Source organism: Geotrypetes seraphini, chromosome 7 (genome assembly GCF_902459505.1).
Source record: "Geotrypetes seraphini chromosome 7, aGeoSer1.1, whole genome shotgun sequence".
NCBI lineage: Eukaryota > Metazoa > Chordata > Amphibia > Gymnophiona > Dermophiidae > Geotrypetes > Geotrypetes seraphini.
Window position 1 is genome coordinate 93,757,415 of NC_047090.1, and position 20,805 is coordinate 93,778,219.

The 20,805-nt window shown below is 44.1% G+C and overlaps 1 long non-coding RNA gene across 2 annotated transcripts in view; it reads left to right on the forward strand.

The window, feature by feature from the left end:
• LOC117363487 overlaps positions 1 to 20,805 on the forward strand; it is a 180,484-nt gene that overhangs the window by 45,106 nt on the left and 114,573 nt on the right. The window contains exon 2 of one of the 2 annotated variants that reach the window (XR_004540072.1): positions 12,463 to 12,503. The exons of the other annotated variant lie outside the window; for it this stretch is intronic. This is a non-coding gene — a long non-coding RNA (uncharacterized LOC117363487). The remainder of the gene's footprint in view (positions 1 to 12,462; positions 12,504 to 20,805) is intronic. 2 annotated transcript variants of the gene reach the window in all.

The window sequence follows — 20,805 nt, forward strand, 5'->3', positions numbered from 1 at the left end:
GATGCCGAGTGCCCACCAGGGTGTTCTTCCTCTGAAGAGAGCTAGCACAAGCCTTTGACATATTCCTTCAGTCTAAGGCCACATAGCTAAATCATTATAAATGTCCAGTAAGAACCCTTTTGTAAGGGAGCAAAGTAAAGGCCTAATTTATTAGACTTGTCTTGTGATTTACAAAAATGGGGTTTTGACCACTGCTGCAGAATTTGAAATAAAATAAATTGGGCTCTAATTTAGTGCGCTATTTCTATTGTTTGACTTTTTCATTCCTAGAGTGGACTGGCAGTGTTTTAAGCCTTGTACCCACTAAAAGACCATTGTTTTGTAGGTCATACCTTATTAAGGATATAAAAAGACTTGATGTGGTTCAGAGGAAGGCATCTAAAATGATATGGGGTTTGCAAGACATGTGAGAAGAAACTTGAAGATCTAAATCTGTACAGTATACTCTAGAATAGTGATCTCCAATGCATGGTCCCCAATGTCCTCCATTAAACATAGAAACATAGAAGATGATGGCAGATAAGGGTCATAGCCCATCAGGTCTGCCCACTCTACTGACCCACCCCCAAGTCTACTATCCTAGGGATCCCACTCCTGGTGACAGGTTCCCTTGGCTTAACCCTCTAAGGGATCCCCACATGGGCATCCCATTTGCTCTTAAATTCTTGCACGCTGTTTGCCTCGATCACCTGCACCGGGAGCTCGTTCCAAGGATCAACCACTCTCTCGGTGAAGAAAGATTTCCTGGTGTCGCCATGAAATTTCCCGCCCCTGAGTTTGAGCGGATGCCCTCTTGTAGCTGAGGGTCCTTTGAGAAAGAGAATCTCTTCCATCTCGATACGGCCGGTAATATACTTAAACGTCTCAATCATGTCTCCTCTCTCCTTACGTTCCTCGAGTGAGTACACCTGCAAATTTTTCAGCCTTTCCTCGTACGATAGATCCTTGAGCCCCGAGACCATCCTGGTGGCCATCCGTTGCACCGACTCTACTCTCAGCACATCTTTTCGGTAGTGTGGCTCTTTAGCTCCTATAAATGTGTTTATTTCAATTAGAGGCTGATCGAATTTCAGTTTCGGCTACAGTACTGAAACTGGCCAAAATTCCATTTTTTTTCTGCCCATTTTCGATTTTGGCCAAAAGGCTAAAGTCAGTGTTGTTTTTGGCCTAAACTGACCATGTGTTTGGCCTAAACTGACCATGTGTTTTTGTGGAAACTGAAAATTTGTGCTTTGTCCTATTTGTGTTCCTTCTTCTCTTATCCAAATAGATGTTGCCTTTCCTCCCTGCCCACTTGTAGGTACCCCTCTTGGACCTATCTTATAATCCCTGGTAGTCTTAAGGGTATAGTCGGAGAAGGAATGATCCCCAGTAGCTCCTCCCAAAGCTGACTCTTCTCTCATAATGGCTGCCATGGCCTCTGGTAGCAATCTCGCAGACGTCACAAAAGCCATTTAAAGTACAGCTGACATGGGCAAGAATGAGAAACACTGCATCTATGGAGTCGAAGGCTGCGGAGATATCAAATTGGAGTAAGATGGCTTGCTGTCCTCTGCATAGGATTTGTTTGATGTTAGTTGTTAGCGTGAGGAGATTTTAGTTCTGAATTATGTTGAGCTCTGCATCTGTGATAAAATTCAAAAATACCTTTTTAAAACCCAGCTAAGATAAATGGGATGAAAGCAGTTAGTTTAACAAGGTTTATATAAAGGTTTGGATAATTTCCTAAAAGAAAAGTCCATAAGCTATTATTAAAATGGACCTGGGAAAATTCACTGCTTATTCCTAGGAAGAGCTGCATAAAATCTGTTTTACTTCTTTTAATCTTGCCAGGTATGTGTGACCTGGGCTGGGCACTGTTGGAAACAGGATACTAGGTTTGATGTACCTTCAGTCTGCCCCAGTATGGCATCTCTTATAATAAACACAGAAGATTCCAATATTTCAATAACCACAAATTTGCTCTGGCTGTTCAAGCTGTAATAGTGTCCAAATTAGATTGTTGTAACTGTGTTTACAGACTGTTCTAAAACTAGTTTGAAAAGGTTGCAGGTAGTTCAGAATGCTACAATTAGACTTATCCTGGTGGGTTTATTTTATAGCCTCTTCACCCTCTCCTACCCACACTGGTCCTGTGGTGTAAACAAAATAAACAAACAAAAAAGACTTTTCCTCTCTCTATTAAATCCTAGCTCACATTTGCGGTCCAACACCAGCTCTGGGAGGATAAACATTTCATATCTGACATATTGTAATCACAAAACAGAAAATAAAATTATTTTTCCTACCTTTTTGTTGTCTGGTCATTTTTCAAATCTTGTTGGTCTCATGTTGGTCTGGTTGTCTTCTGATCAGGCTCTCCTTCTTTCTTCTTTCTCCGTGCTAACCATCCATCTTCCATCTCTGTCCTCCCCTTCTGTTTCCCTTTCCTCCCCTGGAGGTCTGGCATCTTTCCTTTTTTTCATTTCCATCCCCCCGCAGCTGCAGCGATGGACCCAACCATCCACAGATCCACCATCTCTCCTTTTCTCATCTACCCTTTCATCCAGCATCTCTCTTCTATGTCCCTGTTCCTATGCTCCCTCCATGCCCAGTATCTTCTCTCCCCATATCCAGCTTCTTCTTTCTCTCTTCCTTACCTCCTGTATCCCCTTCCCCAGGTACAGGCTTTCTCCTACTATCGCTCCTGCCATCCTGCACCTTGCTCACCTACTTTGGAGCAGTATCTGTCCCTCTTGTACCCTTCCCCTTGTGGTCTTGCATTTCTCTCTCCCTCTCCCTTTCTCTATTAGTCCAGCACCTCTCCTCTGCTTTCCTCCCCCTCTTTTTGGTCTCTCTCTTCCCTTCACTTCACCCCCGGTCTGGCATCTTCCCTCCCCTCTCTTACTTCTTCCTCCTCCTCCCTCTGCACAGGCCTGCCTCCCTGCCCTGAAGGCCTGCTCCCCACCACGAAGACCTGTTCTCTCCATGAGGCCTGCTTCCCCCCCTGCCATGAAGGCACATTTTCTCCTCCTCCCTGCCGCGAAGGCATGCTCCCCCTGCCGCAAAGGCACATTTTCTCCTCTCGCCCTGCTGCAAACGAATGCCTTCTCCCCCCGCAGCCTTCACCTTCTCCGCTCGTACCTCTTTAACACTAATAGGGCAACTTGCAGGCTCGCAAGTTTTATAGCGATCCCTGCAGCTGCCTGTTGGCCTCAGCGGCACGTTCTCTCTGCCACGATCCTGCCCCTGACGTCAGAGCAGGGGCAGGATATAGCAGAAAGAATGTGCCGCAGAGGACCACGGGCAGCTGCAGAGATCGCTATAACACCAGCAAGCCTGCAAGCTGTCCTATTAGCGTTAAGGAGGCAAGAGCGGGCAAGCTGGGGGAAGCCTTTCTGACAACCCTCCCCCCTCAAGCAGGAGCAGCAGTGGATGGCCAGCAAGAGGCAGCGCTGCAGCTCCTGCTTTAGGAAGGCACGGGGGAAAGGTAGGCCATTGAATCGGGAGGCCAAAATTTTTTTTTTTAAATTGAATCGATTCAAATCGGTGAATCGGGCAGCACTAGTAGGTACTCGCATTGCAAGACTTTGCTTGTTTAAAACAGTCACTACACTTTTGCAGTGTCGAAGAGAGAAGAACCATCGGCTCAGTTGTGACGTGTGTATACTGTATGTAGTTGTATTGCAAGTCATTGCTTGTTTATCAAGTTAAAATTTAATAAAATGTTTTGCTTATCTTGCAAAACACTTGCAAACCAAGTTACTTGCAATCCAAGGTTTTACTGTATATAAATTTCTGGTTTCATGGACATTTTCTCTAAAGTAATAGAAAATGCACCTAATCTCTTGATTATGGTTGAAATGCACTTTGGCTAATTCCAGTTTTTTTGAACAGACAACCAGATTTATCCACACTAATCTGCAAACGATCCAGTGGCTCTATTAAATATTAACAAGTAATTTTGTGACTTGGACTTTACAAAAACCCTTTTATAGGACTTTGATTGCCTTGCATGTTTAAGAGTCTGATAGAGGTTACAGTTGCATTCATTTGTTATCCTCAGTACCAGATATTGGACAAGAATTACACAACCTTCTCTCCATTGTCAAAAACCTTGACATCAATATAGGAAGGAAGTGATGTTTTAATGTGGTTGCCTTTTTTGAACATCACTTAATCATCCTGAGTGGTGCGTGCTTATTTTAGTAGCTGATAAGAGGTACAGGTGAACTCTGAAGATTACATGAAACAAAATGGCCTGTTGGACTGGAAAGTTCTAGAAATGATTAATGAGGGCTTTGTCCAAAAATATTGAGGGTTGGTTGGCTTCTAGCATTAATCTTTCTTCTGCAAAGTATGGCTCATTTATCAATGGAGAATTAGGTAAAACTTGATTTAAATGGCAAGATGGAATGAATTTCCTCTAGAAAGTCCTGAAAAGAAAAGGATTTATTGCCAGACTCTCTAGCTAATGTGTTCATGCAAGTGTGTTTAGTCTGCTTTAACCAGTGTGATTAGATTTTTAAAAAACAATATTCATGTGGTTTAGAAAGGTTTTTATAAAGCAGTTCATGACAATGCCTCCATGAGAAGCAAGCAGAGGATCAATGAGGCGAGTACCACAACACTGAGCAATCTGGACTCGAACAGACCACACATATCCAACCAAATAGGAAGAAGCATCTAAATCATATCACTCCAGCATATACACACACTCATGCTTCCTCTAGCTGAGTAAAGAAAACATTTTTATAAAAGGGGCGCTATAACCAGGTCAGAGAAACCAGGCCAGGAAATACAGTGACAGGCACTCTTGTTCTTTGTGAAATAAACACATAAAACTGAAAAGGAAAGCAGGATGCACAATTACACCTTAGTCTTGTATGACTGATTGTAGTACAGTCAAACCTCGGTTTGCGAGTAACGCGGTTTTGCAAGACGAGCAAAACACTTGAGCAAATCTTGCCTCGCAAACCGAGCATTGCTCGATTTGCAAGCCCACATCCAGTAATACTGGCATCGCCCCCCCACCCCACCCAAACCCTGGTGCACCAGCACGCAGCACTATCCCACAGGACGTGCCAGTGCCCAAAAAGCCTGCCGCCTGCCGCTGCTTCTGCTGGGCCTAGAGCATCTCCGCATGCTCAAGGCCTTCTGGCTTCTGCTCTCTAAGATTCTAATGAGATTCTTGGAGACACCGAGAATCTCATTAGAATCTCGGAGAGAGCGGGAGCCAGAAGGCCTTGAGCATGTGCAGATGCTCAAGGCTCAGCAGAAGCAGCGGCAGTGGGCAGGCTCTTTGGGAATCGACACATTCTGTGGGTTGGTGCTGTGTGCCGGTGCCCCATCGTGGTAAGGGTTTGGGCGGGGGGGGGGGGGGGGTGATGATGCTGGTTCACGGGGGAGCAATGCCTGTTCGTTGGGGTGGGGTGGAAGCGCACCAGTCGCCTTGGGGGGGGGGGGGGGGGGGGGGGTCTTTTTGGGATGTGGAACGAATCAAGCAAGTTTCCCTTACTTTGTCTGGGGAAACTCGCTTTGATATACGAGCACTTTGGTTTATGAGCATGCTTCTGGAACGAATTATGCTCGCAAACCAAGGTTCCACTGTATTTCTGATCTTTTAATGGGTAAATACTGTCACTTGCACATTTTATCTCTTCTACCACTTGTCTCCTCTGCACAGTTGTTTTTTATTTTTATTTTTTTTAATATATAGTCCTTATCAGTGGTATAAGTTCAAAGACTAGTACCCGGTGATGGGCCCTTTCAGGATTCAGAAAACTAGGAGTGGATGACAGTGGAAGGGGTTCTTCTTGCCCATTCCATCTCTCCATACCTGTTTCCAGGTCCTTGTTCCTCTTCTCCCTTCCACTTCCCTAATGATCCTTCCGGGGTCCTCTTTCTCCTTCTAAACCTCCCCCCCCCCCCCCATTATCACATCCTACATCATTCTCCCAGTTCCCCTCTTGTCTCATCCTTCTCTCACTTGGCAGGCCCTGGCTGAAGCACAAAAGGGGCTTTTTTGTCCTGCTTGTCACAATTACATTGTAAGATCTCTTGAGCAGGAACTGTCTCTTGCATGTTGTTAATGTAAAGTGCTGCATGTGTCTGGTAGCGTTATAGAAATGACATGTAGTAGCAGTAAAAGAGAGTTCATGGTTCTCCACCCCTAGAGCTCCTGACAAGTGTTGATTTACTATCTATAAATTGTCTAAACAGTAAACAATAAATATATTTAATATAACAAGAAGAGGGTAATGTTCCACAGGATGGACATATTAGGGATGTCTAGATTACAATTGGGGGGGGGGGGCATTATTGGGAGACAGCAGTCTTGAGAGAGACTTGGGTGTGCTGGTAGATGCATCACTGAAGCCATCTGCACAGTGCGCAGCAGCCTCGAAAAAAGCCAACAGAATGCCGGGCATCATAAAGAGGGGCATAACCAGGACGCGGGAAGTCATCATGCCATTGTATAGAGCTATGGTGCGTCCACATCTGGAATACTGCATTCAATATTGGTCGCCGTACCTCAAGAAGGACATGGCGGTGCTTGAGAGAGTCCAAAGGAGAGCAACGAAACTGGTAAGAGGGCTGGAACACTGCCCATATGCCGAGAGGTTGGATAGGCTGGGGCTCTTCTCTCTGGAAAAAAGGAGGCTCAGGGGAGATATGATAGAGACCTTCAAGATCATGAGGGGCATAGAGAGGGTGGATAGGGACAGATTCTTCAGGCTGAAGGGGTCAACAGGCACGAGGGGGCATTCGGAGAAACTGAAGGGAGATAGGTTCAGAACAAATGCAAGGAAGTTTTTCTTCACCCAAAGGGTCGTGGACACTTGGAATGCGCTACCGGAGGAAGTGATCAGGCAGAGTACGGTACAGGGATTCAAACAAGGATTGGACGGATTCCTGAGGGATAGGGGGATCGTGGGATACTGAGAGAGGTGCTGGGATGTAACACAGGTATAGAAAGCAAACCAAGTAATAAGTATAGAAATCTGACCAGGTCGTGCATGTGCAAGACCAGAGGGTTAAGACTTCGATGGGAAGATAAAACTCAATGGGAAACCAAGGGGGCCCCTTCTGGTGTCTCAGACAGGCCGTGACCTGTTCGGGCCGCCGCGGGAGCGGACTGCTGGGCAGGATGGACCTGAGGTCTGACCCAGCGGAGGCACTGCTTATGTTCTTATGTTCTTATGTTCTTAATTAAAATTATTTGGGCCTGCCAAAAGTACAGAGGGGAATTTTATATACAAAATATTAGTAATCAACCTAAGAGACAAAAGTGGAGGGAAAGATTAAACCATATTACTGTGGACTCTCTGTTAACCAGAACTCGAACAACCAGCAAAAAAAAAAAAAAAAAAATCAAAGAAATACTGTAATACTTTAAATAAAAATGGGAATAAAATCAATTTCTGGTAGAAATTTGAGTGTAAAGTTGGCACGCCACACCTAAGTACACCCACACTTTGCCTACCGCATGTCCGGTAGTTTGTCTGGAACACTTTATGGCATGGCATAGTATGGGGTATAGTAGTAGTTAGGTCTATTATAAATAGTAACTCTCAAGCAATCAGAAGCTACTTTTATCTAGCATCTATCAATCCCCATGGGTGCTGGTTAACTGAGAGTCTACTGTACTCATGGCAACAAGAGATACAGCACAAAGCACAGTTGGTTAGTGATGAATGAAGCAGATACCAACAAGGCAAAGTAATCAACTGCAAACTTACATAGTGCTGCTCTGTGGTCATTGGAAGGAAAAGTGAGATTGAAATAATGCTTTCAATCCTTTTTAAAAAAATTCTTAAGGAAAATTTCTGTACAAATATGAATTGATAATCCATTCCATAAAGTGAGAACCACAACATCGAAATAGAATTCATGGGTACAATCTAGATAAATGAGTCAATGAAAAGAGTATAACCAAGAGATTTTGCTGAGACGATCTGAAAGAATAGGAAGGTTTGTAAAGAAGTACAAAATAAGACAAAAGGAGAAAGCAGACTAGTAACCAGATGGGTTATGATATGGATCTTGAAAGGGATACTGTAAGAAATTTGGTAACCAGTGCTCAGAATATAATCAAATTTCTTTGCTCCATGTAAAGGTTTCACTGATATGTTTTGAAGCCTTTTTAACGGTGAAGATCTTACTCCATGAAGTAAGGAGTTGCAGTAGTCAAGGCGGAATAGGATATGTAGTAATAGACATAAGAACATAAGCACCGCCTCTGCCGGGTCAGACCAAGGGTCCATCGTGCCCGGCAGTCCGCTCCCGCGGCGGCCCCCCAGGTCCATGACCTGTAAGTGTTCCCTACCTAACCTAAAATGTCCATACCCTGTTCGCTCAATGTCCTGCAAGGTAAACCTTTATCTGTACCCTGTTATCCCCTTCGCTTCCAGGAAGTCATCCAGTCCCTTTTTGAACCCCAGAATTGTACTCTGTCTTATCACCTCTCTGGGAAGTGTGTTCCAGGTGTCTACCACCCGTTGAGTGAAGAAGAACTTCCTTGCATTCGTTATGAATCTGACTCCTCTCAGTTTTTCTGAATGACCTCTTGTTTTTGTTGTCCCTGCTAGTCTAAAGAATCTGTCCCTCTCCACCTTCTCTATGCCATTCACGATTTTATAAGTCGCTATCATGTCCCCTCTCAGTCTCCGCTTTTCCAGGGTAAAGAGTCCCAGCCTGTCCAACCGTTCATAATGCACCCTGGGCCAAAGGGGTTTTAATAATAATAACTTTATTTTTGTATACCACAATACCACAAGCAGTTCAGAGCGGTTTACAGAGGAAGAGACTGTATACAGACAGCGATGTTACAGAAAAGGACTTTCAAATTACATTACCATGCCAAGAGTAGTCAAGATTTATCCTGTGCAGCTGTTTCAAAGTAGTAGAAAAAAATATATATATTTTTTTAACAATGGAAATATGCAAATTGAATGTAAGGTCAACATCAAAAGTAATTCCAATAATCTTAACAATTGAACCACATGAAATAGTTCTTCGCTGGATCTTTTGCAAAAATGGACCAAAAGGGTGTGAATGCCAGGTGTCCACAACAGCAGTTGTCTTTGAAATATTTAGGGCTCCTTTTACTAAGCTGAATTGTCGCACGCGCTAGACCTTAACGCCAGCATTGAGCTGGTGTTAGTTCTAGCCACGTAGCCTGGGTTTAGCGCATGCTAAAATCCTGCATGCGCTAAAAACGCTATCACAGCTTAGTAAAAGGAGCCCTTGGCATCAAGCCATTCTCTGCAAACCAGTTTGCAATAATTCAACATTTTGGAAATCTCAGTTACAGATACAGAAATATAGGAATGAAGTGGAGTTAACAATGGTATACCGTCAGGATAAATAAAGAATATTAACCTTGGGGCTCCTTTTACGAAGGCGTAGTAGCAGTTTAACGCGGATAATAACGTACGCTAAACCGCTGGCCGTGCTAGCTACTACCGCCTCCTCTTGAGCAGGCGGAAGTTTTATGGCTAGCATGAGGGTTAGTGCGTGATGAAAAGTCACGCACGCTGAAGCTGCTACCGCGGCTTCATAAAAGGAGCCCTTAGTAATTGAAATAGGAATACTAAAGGTGGAAGGGAGCTTAGTTTTGCTAGTCAGTTGTTGCAGTATATCAAATTATGAATGAATGAATAAATAAATTAATAAATTGAAAAATGTACAGTGGTATGCAAAAGTCCAGAACTACTTATGAATTTTGCATTCTTTCAACTTTCTGACCTTTTATTTTAATTTCTTTGTTGACCCAATAGATTTGTCTGTGTACCACATTATAAGGGATACATTTGGCTGTAAGAATCAACTTTTTAAGATGTACTTGCTTCTAATGTTGCAATTTTGTTAATACTGGAACATAACTACTATAACTTTTACAGAACATGTTTCAAAACTGTATTGAGACTGTCCAATCAGCATGCATTATTTCTGACCAATCAGGAAGCTGATTTTGTCAACCAATCACAGTCCAGACATCTAGGTAACAGGGCAGCTATAAAAAGCTTTTAGGGATTTATACACTTTCTACATCATCCATGAACAAGACTCGGAGCCTAACATTGGAGGAGCATATTTGTGTGTCAGTGATGAGCGAGGAAAGATTTACATGCCACCAGATCACCAGCAAAGTCAGCTGCAGTCACAGTGTACATAAGAACATAAGAAATGCCTTCACCGGATCAGACCCTAGGTCCATCTAGTCCAGTGACCCGCACACGCGGAGGCCAATCCAGGTGTTCCCTGCTGAAGACCTTGTTTACCTGTATCCCCCAATGTGATTTGCAAGAAGGTGTGGAGACTGCAGTGGCAGCAGCACGGAGGAAGGATTAGGAGTGAGCGATGCAGGAGGACTGTTGAGACTGTTGCTGGTGATGCTCGGGAGACTACAGTGGAGTGGGCGGCTGCTACGGATGGCACCGTGGATCAGCAGGCTGGTATTCAGGGAGCATCTACGAGGGGTAATATGGCACCTGAGCCTGCTGATGGGGGTAAGAGGGCTAAGCCAAAACAGAAGGGTAAAGGTAGACGTAGGCTTGCTTTGTCGTCATCATCTTCTTCTAGTACTAGTTCTGCACCCTCAGCAGGGGCAAGGATGGTGAGTGGTGATGTGAGAACGTTCGGGTCTCAGGCGAGGGGTGCACTGGCATTGGTAACCTAGACTGAGCTGTGGGAGTAAGTCCCCAGGGGATTGCACCACAAGATTAGGAAACGGGCTTGCATGGATATTTTCCGCTTGATGGAAGGCAGGCTGCAAAGGAAGGATAAGAAGAAGGACTGGAAGGAAGGGGGGCGTCCAAGGCGGTGCCAGTGTCAAGGAATGTTGTTAATTGGATTAGATCCTTTTTGCATTTGGCCAGTATGTGGGGTAGATTGCGGCCACAGGACTATGGTCTCTTACTGTCCTACACCGATTCAGTGCTGGACACTTTCCAATGCTTCGGCAGCTGGTCATGGCTCAACTTCGATGAGGCCTTCCACGACAAATTGGAGGAGAATGGGTTTATGTCATGGGGCACACAGGATGTCACCTGTGGTTGACCCCTTTGGCTTACCGGTCTAGCCCCAGTCCCCTGGGACCTGGGCGGTCTCCAGGGGGAGGGAGTAGTGGGTTCTGCTGGTAGGGAGCCAGGGGTTTTGCTGGTAGGGAGCCAGGAGTGTGTTGGCAGTTTAATCAGGCAAGGCTGCGCCTTCACTGATTGTGGATTCTTGCACGCCTGCTCCCTCTGGGGCCAACCACATACGGTCCTCAGATGCCCCAAGAAAGGGGGGGGAGAACTCAGCCTGGGCCGAGTAAGGCATAGGGTGAAGGGTAAGCTGCCCATGCCAGTGCATGTGGTGGCTCTTCGCCCATGGCTACAGCACTATTGGGACCCTGCGGCGGCTGCGATACTTGAGCAGGGGTTTGGAGAAGGGTTTACTATTCCTTTTCAGGGGGAAGTGCAGGAATGTAGGGTGCAAAATGCGTTGTCTGTGCAGCACATGAAGCTGGTCATGCAGGCAAAGTTGGAAGGGAAAATCGCATTGGGGCGTATCGCAGGGCCATTCCGAGATCACCCCTTTGCGACTATGATCATATCACTCTTGGCCATGATTCCCAAAAAGGAGCCTGGGAAGTTTTGGCTGATTTACAACCTTTCTCAGCCGGTAGGGGCGTCGGTGAACGAGGGCATCCTGGCAGATCTTTGCTTAGTGCAGTACACCTCATTTGATAGTGTGTTGCGCCTGGTGTTAAGGGCGGATAGGGGTGCCTTGTTGGTAAAGGTCGAAATCGAGGTGGCTTATTTATTTATTTATCACTTTTTTTTCATTGTTAATGGTCAACTAATGGTTAATGGTTAACTAAAATTGTGGGCTCCTTTTACGAAGGTGCACTAGCGTTTTTGCGTGCGCACTGGATTAGCGCGCGCTAGCTGAAAAACTACCGCCTGCTCAAGAGGAAGTGGTAGCGGCTAGCGTGTGGGGCATTTTAGCGTGCGCTATTCGCGCATTAAGGCCCTAACGCACCTTCATAAAAGGAGCCCTGTGTGTTCTTGGTTCTGTTTTATTATACAAATAGACTAGTTATAATAACATCAAAATAAAAGATTAGTATTATTATTCAAATGACATGAGAATCAAAATATTTATCTCATTCTAGATAGGTTATAAATATAAATACGAGAGATAATTTTTTGGTATGGTAACTTCTATGGAGAAATATGCTAGTTCTGATCTGGAGGAGATAGAGTTCTTGTGGATGCAGAGCATGTTTACCTTTAATTCAGAAGAACTGCCATACTGTGTCAGACCAAAGGTCCATGAGGGTCATGTATGGATTGTTTCATGTATACTTGTATACATGTCAAGTGTGTCCTGCCTTGCATGGAATTTTTTCCAACAGATACAATGTAAGAATTAGATTTTATTTTTTAATGTTAAGAGCCAGTTGGTTGTTTTTTTGTTTTTTTTTCTTTACAGATGGTAGATTGGCTCAGCTTCAACTCAAAACTGCTGACAAGGTACTGTTGGTCTAGAATCTTAAATGTATTGGAATGCTGTGCAGAATTTAACTTGCTGCTGATTTATAGATTGCATTAAGGGAAATTGGAATACAGCCATTTGCATGAAACAAAAGAAACTGTAGACCCCTGCAGTGTAAGCGCACTGTTTACACATTAGTCTTTTCGAAGGCTGAGAGGATATTAATAGTAAAACTATTAACTACTATCCCTCTAGATTTAAGTGCAGAAAGAAGAAGCCACTTTGTCATTTTTTACATTGTGCTAGGGTATTTGCATGTACTTAAAATACCCTTTTTTTAGCTAATGAGAGAACATATAGTGCTGGAGAGAGCGGGGGAAGGAACAAGGAAGGTTCTTGGTCCTGTTTTTTATCCTTTTTTCTCTGCATTCATACTCGCTGTTGTCGTATACCAAACCCCTCTTCTACGAAACCGTGCGGCAACAGCCCCGAAGCCCTTTAAATCTCTATGGGCTTCAGGGCCGTTACCGTGCGGCAGCCGCTAGCGCGGCTTTGTAGAAGAGGGGGTAAATTATGATCAGCTATCATCTGATATTTGTTCTATATCACCTATAAAATCTTAATGCTGGTTTTCAAAATTAAACTCTCGCGTCTTCCATCTTTTCTCGATAAAAACTTATCATCCCTCTCTGTTCTTCTCAGACCCTCAGATCAGCCGATCAAACCTTGCTGGCCGTTCCTTCCATCAAAGAATTCTGCTAAACTAGGAGAATGAATTTCTCAGTAGCTGCTCCAACCTTATGGAATGCCATGCCAGCTCAACTTCGTCATGAAAATCTTCTCGATTAAATTCAAGACCAAACTAAAAATCTTTCTTTTTCAAGATGCATATCATAATCTCTAAATACTTCCTTCCCCAAAACCAGTCAAATTATCTCAACCGCTTTTACGAAGCGACCCTATCCCTGATGTTATATCCTCCCCCCTCTTCCCTTTCTTTTAACTTTTATTTAATAATGTATTTATTGACCTTTCCATCCCCTTAATATCCTCAAATTCATGTAAGTCCTTGTCTATTGTCTTTTGATGTTCACTCTTCCCCATATATATATAATTATTATTTTTACTTTTTATCTCTCTTCTTTTTTTTAGTATTGTAAACCGGCCAGGTACACGTTGATAGTCAGTATATTAAATTCAATAAAAACTTTAAACTATATATCACCAGCAGGAATGTTTAAGACCGTTGAAGCATATAGACTTGGCTATTCGTACTGGGAGATGCATGGAGTTAGGAAAGGGTCTCTGATAGTCAAAACTGTGGGGTCCTTTTACTAAAGCGCGCTGGTGTGTCTTAGCGTACACTAAAAACACTGCACAACAAAGTTTTTGCTTCCTGAACACTGCTGGGTGTTTCTTATAGAATTTTGGGTGCTGATCATGAATATTACATCAAAAATTACCCATCACGTACCATTTCAGAGAAATCTTCAATTTTGTCGTGATTTTTTCTTATATTTGGATGCAAACAATTTTTTCTCCCATAAGTGTCTTATCAACAACGGTTTGTGCCGCCTGGGTATGTCCATGCATAAAATCTAGCCAGGTTGGAAGCTGTTTTATGGAAGATGACATCCTGGGCATGTCTGGGCAGGTCTGAACGAGCTTGCGCTGTCTCACCATGCTATAATGGTGGCTTCCATACACCGATCCTGCTCATTTGGTTAATATAGATAGTCCGTGTGTGTATATAGTATCAGTATAGTAAAGTATAGTAGTATAGTAGCTGTAGCAATATAACAGTAAGTAAGCTTGATGCTATAGACGTTTTGGTGTCGGGCAATATGTCTCGTCGGTGTCGTAACAGCCGCGACACATTCTGCTATATGTGTGGGGAATATACACTTACGCCTCAGAGACGTTCGATGACTGCCCTTGTAAAGAAAGCCTATCATCTGTATTTTGGCTGCAAAATAGGTGATCAAGACAAGCAATGGGCGCCTCACATTTGCTGTGCGACATGTGCTGTTAGTCTGAGAGCCTGGCTCAGAGGTACTCGAAAGACGATGCCATTTGCTGTTCCGATGATATGGCGAGAACAGAAAGACCATGTGACGGACTGTTATTTCTGTTTGACTAATGTGTCTGGTTTCTCTGCCAAAAACAAGAAGTCAATTGAATATCCTAATCTGCCTTCAGCAATGAGACCCATGCCACATGATGACAGTCTTCCAGTTCCGAAACCACCAGAGGATTGGACCTTAGACGAACCAGATGAAGAAACTGCAGTGCAGGGTTCTAACAGTGACATTGACCCGGATTTTGAACCATCCTCATCAGGCGATCCACATCTGATAACACAGTCCGAATTGAACGATTTGGTCAGAGATTTGGGTCTGTCAAAAGCAAAAGCTGAGCTGCTAGGTTCGAGACTGCAGGAATGGTGTTTGCTATCACCAGGTACGAAAATTTCTGTGTTTCGAGACCGGCATCATGATATAACCAAATTTTTTGCACAAGTCGACAGTCTCTGTTTCTGTTGTGACATTGAAGGATTGTTCTCGGTCTTTGGTTGTGATCACAACCCGGAAGAGTGGCGTCTTTTCATTGATTCGTCAATGTTAAGCCTGAAAGCTGTTCTGTTGCACAATGGCAACGTTTATCCTTCAGTACCTGTTGGCTATGCAGCACATATGAAAGAAACATATGAGAATATGGAAATGTTACTAAAGTATGTCCAGTATACCAGGTATAACTGGAATATCTGTGGAGACCTCAAAGTCGTTGCTCTGTTACTAGGACTGCAGCTTGGCTATACAAAGTACTGCTGTTTCATCTGCGAATGGGACAGCCGAGACAGAGAGTCGCACTATTCTAGAAAGAACTGGCCACTCCGTAAAAAGTTAGTTCCAGGACAGAAAAATGTAGCACATGAATCGCTTGTTGACCCGACAAAGATATTTTTGCCTCCTCTTCACATTAAACTGGGACTCATGAAGAATTTTGTGAAAGCAATGAACAAGGAAGGGGAAGGTTTTCGTTATTTAAGACAGATGTTCCCAAGAATAACTGATGCCAAGATCAAAGAGGGTATTTTTGTTGGCCCCCAGATCAGACATGTTATGAGTGACAAGCGATTTGAAGATCTGTTAGTTGGGCCGGAAAAAATTGGCTGGAAAGCCTTGAAAGACGTTGTTGACAATTTTCTGGGCAATTACAGAGCCCCAAACTACATTCAGCTGGTAGACAAACTTCTCAAAGCATACAAGAGAATGAAGTGCAATATGTCACTCAAGATTCATTTCCTCCATTCACACTTGGACTTCTTCCCCGCAAATCTCGGTGCTGTGAGTGACGAGCACGGTGAAAGGTTTCATCAAGACATAGCTACGATGGAGAAACGATACCAGGGCAATTGGAATCCGTCAATGCTTGCCGACTATTGTTGGATGCTACAACGTGATGCACCAGACACTGAATATAAAAGAAACTCGGGAGCAAAACACTTTTAATTCTGTTTCATTTAGTCGCTTGTGCGAAACGTAAACTTGACTATATATTTTATTGTCAGTAAACATAAAAATGTCTATTTCTCATAGTTCTTACGTGATGCAGTAAAACCAAAACCATATTTGAGCATACCAAGTTGGTACCTGTCATAATCACCAAAAACTTTTCAGGAATCAAGACTTAACCAAAAAATTGTTGTGCAGTGAAATTAGTGCACGCTAAATGCTGATGCGTGCTAATGTGTCCGTAGGATATAATGCTTACTACTGAATTTCACAGTGACTGAATCTTTACATTCGTTTGTATTTATCCATATAATAGATATATATATCTAAAATTATTACGGTGATGTGCTCAGACCTGTAACCCAATAAATAGTGAAGTCACTACCATGAGTTTAACAAGGGGACCATCATTGCAACCACCTGTCCCCGACCTTCCCTTAATGATCTTATAGCTGTTCAGATACTATATTTGTACTTATCTGAATAGGGAGGTTTTAGCTGTTGAACTTGGTCTTGTTAATTCTCAATGGTGACTGTGTTCTAACAAATAAGGTGAAGATTAAAAATCAAAGGTGATTGTATTTGTCCTCATCAATTCCCGTCCCCCCTTTTTTTTTTTTTTTTTAGGATATAATGGACATATTAGCAAGTGCTAAGACGCACTAGCACACCTTAGTTCGAGGACCCCTGTGTGCGTTAATTAGTTATTTAAAAAAAACTGTATATACCATTTATATCTAGATGGTTTCCATATAAAATGTACATAGCATAACATCAACCTTACAAAAATCTGAGTCTTCATGACATTTCTTGCCCACTTCCATCTATTACCTATACAAAAAGAAATAGTTTCCTTCCATGAAAGCAGATACAAATAGCTGTATTTTCAATAGTTTCTAAAATTTTAATGTCAGCACATAGGCATAATTGCCCCATCAACATGTCCCATATTTTAACACCTACCACGCAAAGAGCAGTCTCAGCATATCGCACTTTAGTCAATGTTTCAAGTAACATGGCATTTTCGGAACGCAGTCATCCACCGGGACAGTATAACATCAGCAATTGTTTAAAATATAAAGATATTGGATGGTAAAGCACTTGATGAACAATCAAGATTATAGTACTCCCCGATATTCATGGGGGTTCTGTTCCAGTAACCCCAACGAATATTGAAAAATCACGAATATGGTTTTTCGCCTGGGGAGGCAGGAGAGGGCAGCTGGAGCGCCGGCGAGTGAAGGAAATCAGTCGCGGTATGCTCCAATTGCCTCTTCCTGTACTAAAGTTGGGCTTCATCAATCAGGAGCTGCTTTGACACGCAGCTCCTGATTGGTGAAGCCTGACTTTAGTACAGGAAGAGGCAGTCGGAGAATTCCGAGAATGACCAGGTCCATGAATTTGCGGGGAAACACTGTACTTTATATTGGACTCTCTGTGCTACTGGTAACCAGTGAAACTTCTGAAGGACTGGGGTTATGTGCTCATTTCTTGCAAAACCCATAACCAACAATGTTGCTGCATTTTGGATCAACTGCAATGCACTGCTTGTTTTAGTTATTCCAAGGTACAGTGCATTATAGTAGTCCAGTCTGGTGATAAACCATTCCATAAACTCAGTGGCATAGAAAGAGGGGGCAGGCGAGGGGGGCGGTCTACCCTGGGCGCCATTTTGCTAAGGATGCGGCACCCCTCCTCCTCCCCCTCCCCCCGCTCCTCTCCTTGCTGCACAGGCATGCCCGTTGCCTTCCCCCATACCTTTTTTACTTCCCTGGTGCAAAGTTTCTGCTCACGTCGGCATCGGTGCTCTCTCTGACATCACTTCCAGGACCTGCACCTAGGAAGTGACATCAAAGGGCGAGCTGACACTGACGTGGGCATGCTGCTCATGCCGGAGAAGTTAAAAAGGTATAGGGGAAGGGGAGGTGGGGGAGTTGTACCACTGCCCCAGGCGTCACTCACCCTTACAATGCCACCGCCTGAACTACAGTTCTGAAATCAAAAGGTGTCGGCATTGTCTTTAAATGATGTAGTATATGTAAGTAGCCAAAAAAGGCCTGAATAGTTTTATCAATTTGACACTTCATCGTTAAATCAGTTTTACCCCTGATACTGTTATTACTGTCATGGCAACACCAGAAAATATTTCTTCACCGAAAGGGTGGTTGATTGCTGGAATAATCTTCCACAACAGGTAATTGAGGCAAGCAGCGTGCCAGATTTTAAGAAAAGATGGGATTGGCATGTGGGATCTCTTCATGGAGGTAGTTAGGGGGTGGGCCATTAGTGTGGGCAGACTAGATGGGCCGTGGCCCTTTTCTGCCATCATACATCTACAACCTCTGGCCATATCTCTTCACCATCCTGTCCCACAAGCATTACTTCAGTCTTTAAACTGAGGCTTTAAACTGAGGACAAGGGGAAAGCCGACAGTCGATCTGACATCGACACATCGGACCAGAGTATCAAACAAGGATACTGAACAGGGAACAGGCGATAGAGAGCTCGAGACTGAGTGGACATTTTTTGTAAATAAAACCAAGGATGCAATGCAGGGGCCTAAGGAACAAATTAAGCTAAAAAGCGGAAAAAGGAGGAAACAGTCGGAGCCAAAAATGGGGAAGCAGACTGAGGACGAAACAGACGCACCACAGGAGGAGGATGAGCGGAACGAGATTCAGGGACTGGCAGCCCATGAGGAGATCGGCAGGAGTACCAAACCATGAGGAAAACCAACAGAGAAGACTGAGGACGTCACAGACACACAACAGGAGGAGGATGACCGAGATGAAGCTCGGGGGCTGGCGAACCGCGAAGAGGACTGCAGGAGACCCAAAACACGAAGAAAACCAAAAGAGAGGGCAAAAACCTGGGTCTTAAACTGCCTATACACAAATGCTAGGAGCCTAAGAGCCAAAATGGGTGAACTAGAAATCATTGCCAGCAAAAAGGACCTGGACATAATTGGAGTTACAGAAACGTGGTGGACTGAGGACAATCAGTGGGATGTGGCCATACCAGGGTACAAACTATACAGGAGAGACAGGACACATAAAAAGGGTGGAGGAATAGCGCTGTACATAAGACTCCATACCCTCAGCCAGGATGGAAACAACAGTACGGGCGGATGGCTTGGAATCACTATGGGTTAAGCTACAGGGAGGAACTGGGGCAGACATTAAATTGGGTCTGTACTACCGCCCACCTGGACAATCGGAAGAAATCGACCAGTACATGGAGGCTGAATTGAGGCAGGTATGCAGAAGCGGAAATGTGGTGGTGATGGGGGACTTCAACTATCCTGGGATAGACTGGAGTATTGGACACTCAAACTGCGCAAGGGAGACCAAATTCCTAGAGGTCACGAGGGACTGTTTCATGGAGCAACTGGTCACGGAACCAACACGGGGCGATGCCACTCTTGACCTAATCTTCAACGGACTAGGGGGGCAAGCAAAGGAGGTGGCGGTATTAGCCCCGCTAGGTAACAGCGATCACAACACGATCCAGTGCAGGCTAGAAATTGGATCATCAAAGGGGAAAAGAACCACAACGACGGCACTCAACTTCAAAAAAGGAAATTATGATGCCATGAGGGAAATGGTGGGAAAGAAACTCAAAGGCAACATAGGAAAGATGGAATCCGTAGAAAAAGCCTGGACCTTACTCAAGGGGTCTGTGCACGAAGCACAAAACCTGTACATCCCCAAGTTCAGGAAAGGGTGCAAAAAAAATAGAACAAAAATCCCAGTGTGGATAACAAATGCAGTGAAGAAGGCGATAAGCGACAAAAAAGCATCATTCAGAAAATGGAAAAAAGACCAATCAGAGGAGAACCAAAAAGTGCACAAAGAACACCAGACTGGTTAGAAAAGCAAAAAAGGAATACGAAGAGAGACTGGCAGAGGAAGCAACAAACTTCAAGTCTTTCTTCAGATACGTCAAGGGGAAGCAACCGGCAAGAGAAGAAGTGGGACCATTGGATGATGGAGATAGAAAGGGAGTAGTAAAAGAAGAGAAAGAGATAGCTGACAAGTTAAATGAGTTCTTCACGTCAGTCTTCACGAGGGAGAATACAACCAACATTCCGGAACCCGAGGAAATCGTAATAGGAGACCAAAATGATAAGCTGGTCAATTTAAAGGTAAGCCAAGAGGATGTACTCAAGCAGATAGACAGACTAAAAAGCGACAAATCGCCAGGTCCGGACGGCATTCACCCAAGGGTACTCAAGGAACTAAAAAACGAAATAGCGGAGCCACTCCGACAAATATGCAACCTATCCCTAAAAACCGGAGAGATCCCAGAGGACTGGAAAATAGCAAATGTCACGCCCATCTTCAAGAAGGGCTCAAGGGGCGACCCAGGAAACTACAGGCCGGTGAGCCTGACCTCAGTCCCGGGAAAGATGATGGAGGCACTGATTAAGGACAGCATCTGTGAATATATCGAAAACAATGTGCAGCTAAAACCGAGTCAGCATGGCTTCTGCAAGGGTAGGTCTTGCCTCACAAACTTATTGTACTTCTTTGAGGGGGTGAACAGCCAGGTGGATAAAGGGGAATCTATAGATATCATTTACCTCGACTTCCAAAAAGCCTTCGACAAGGTACCACACAAGACAAGACACACAAGACTGCTCAAAAAGATATGGAACCATGGGGTGCAAGGGGAGGTCCACCGATGGATCAAAAACTGGCTGGCAAACAGGAAACAGAGGGTTGGCGTAAAGGGCCACTACTCGGATTGGAAAGGGGTCACGAGCGGAGTTCCACAGGGGTCGGTGATGGGACCGCTCCTGTTCAATATCTACATAAACGACCTA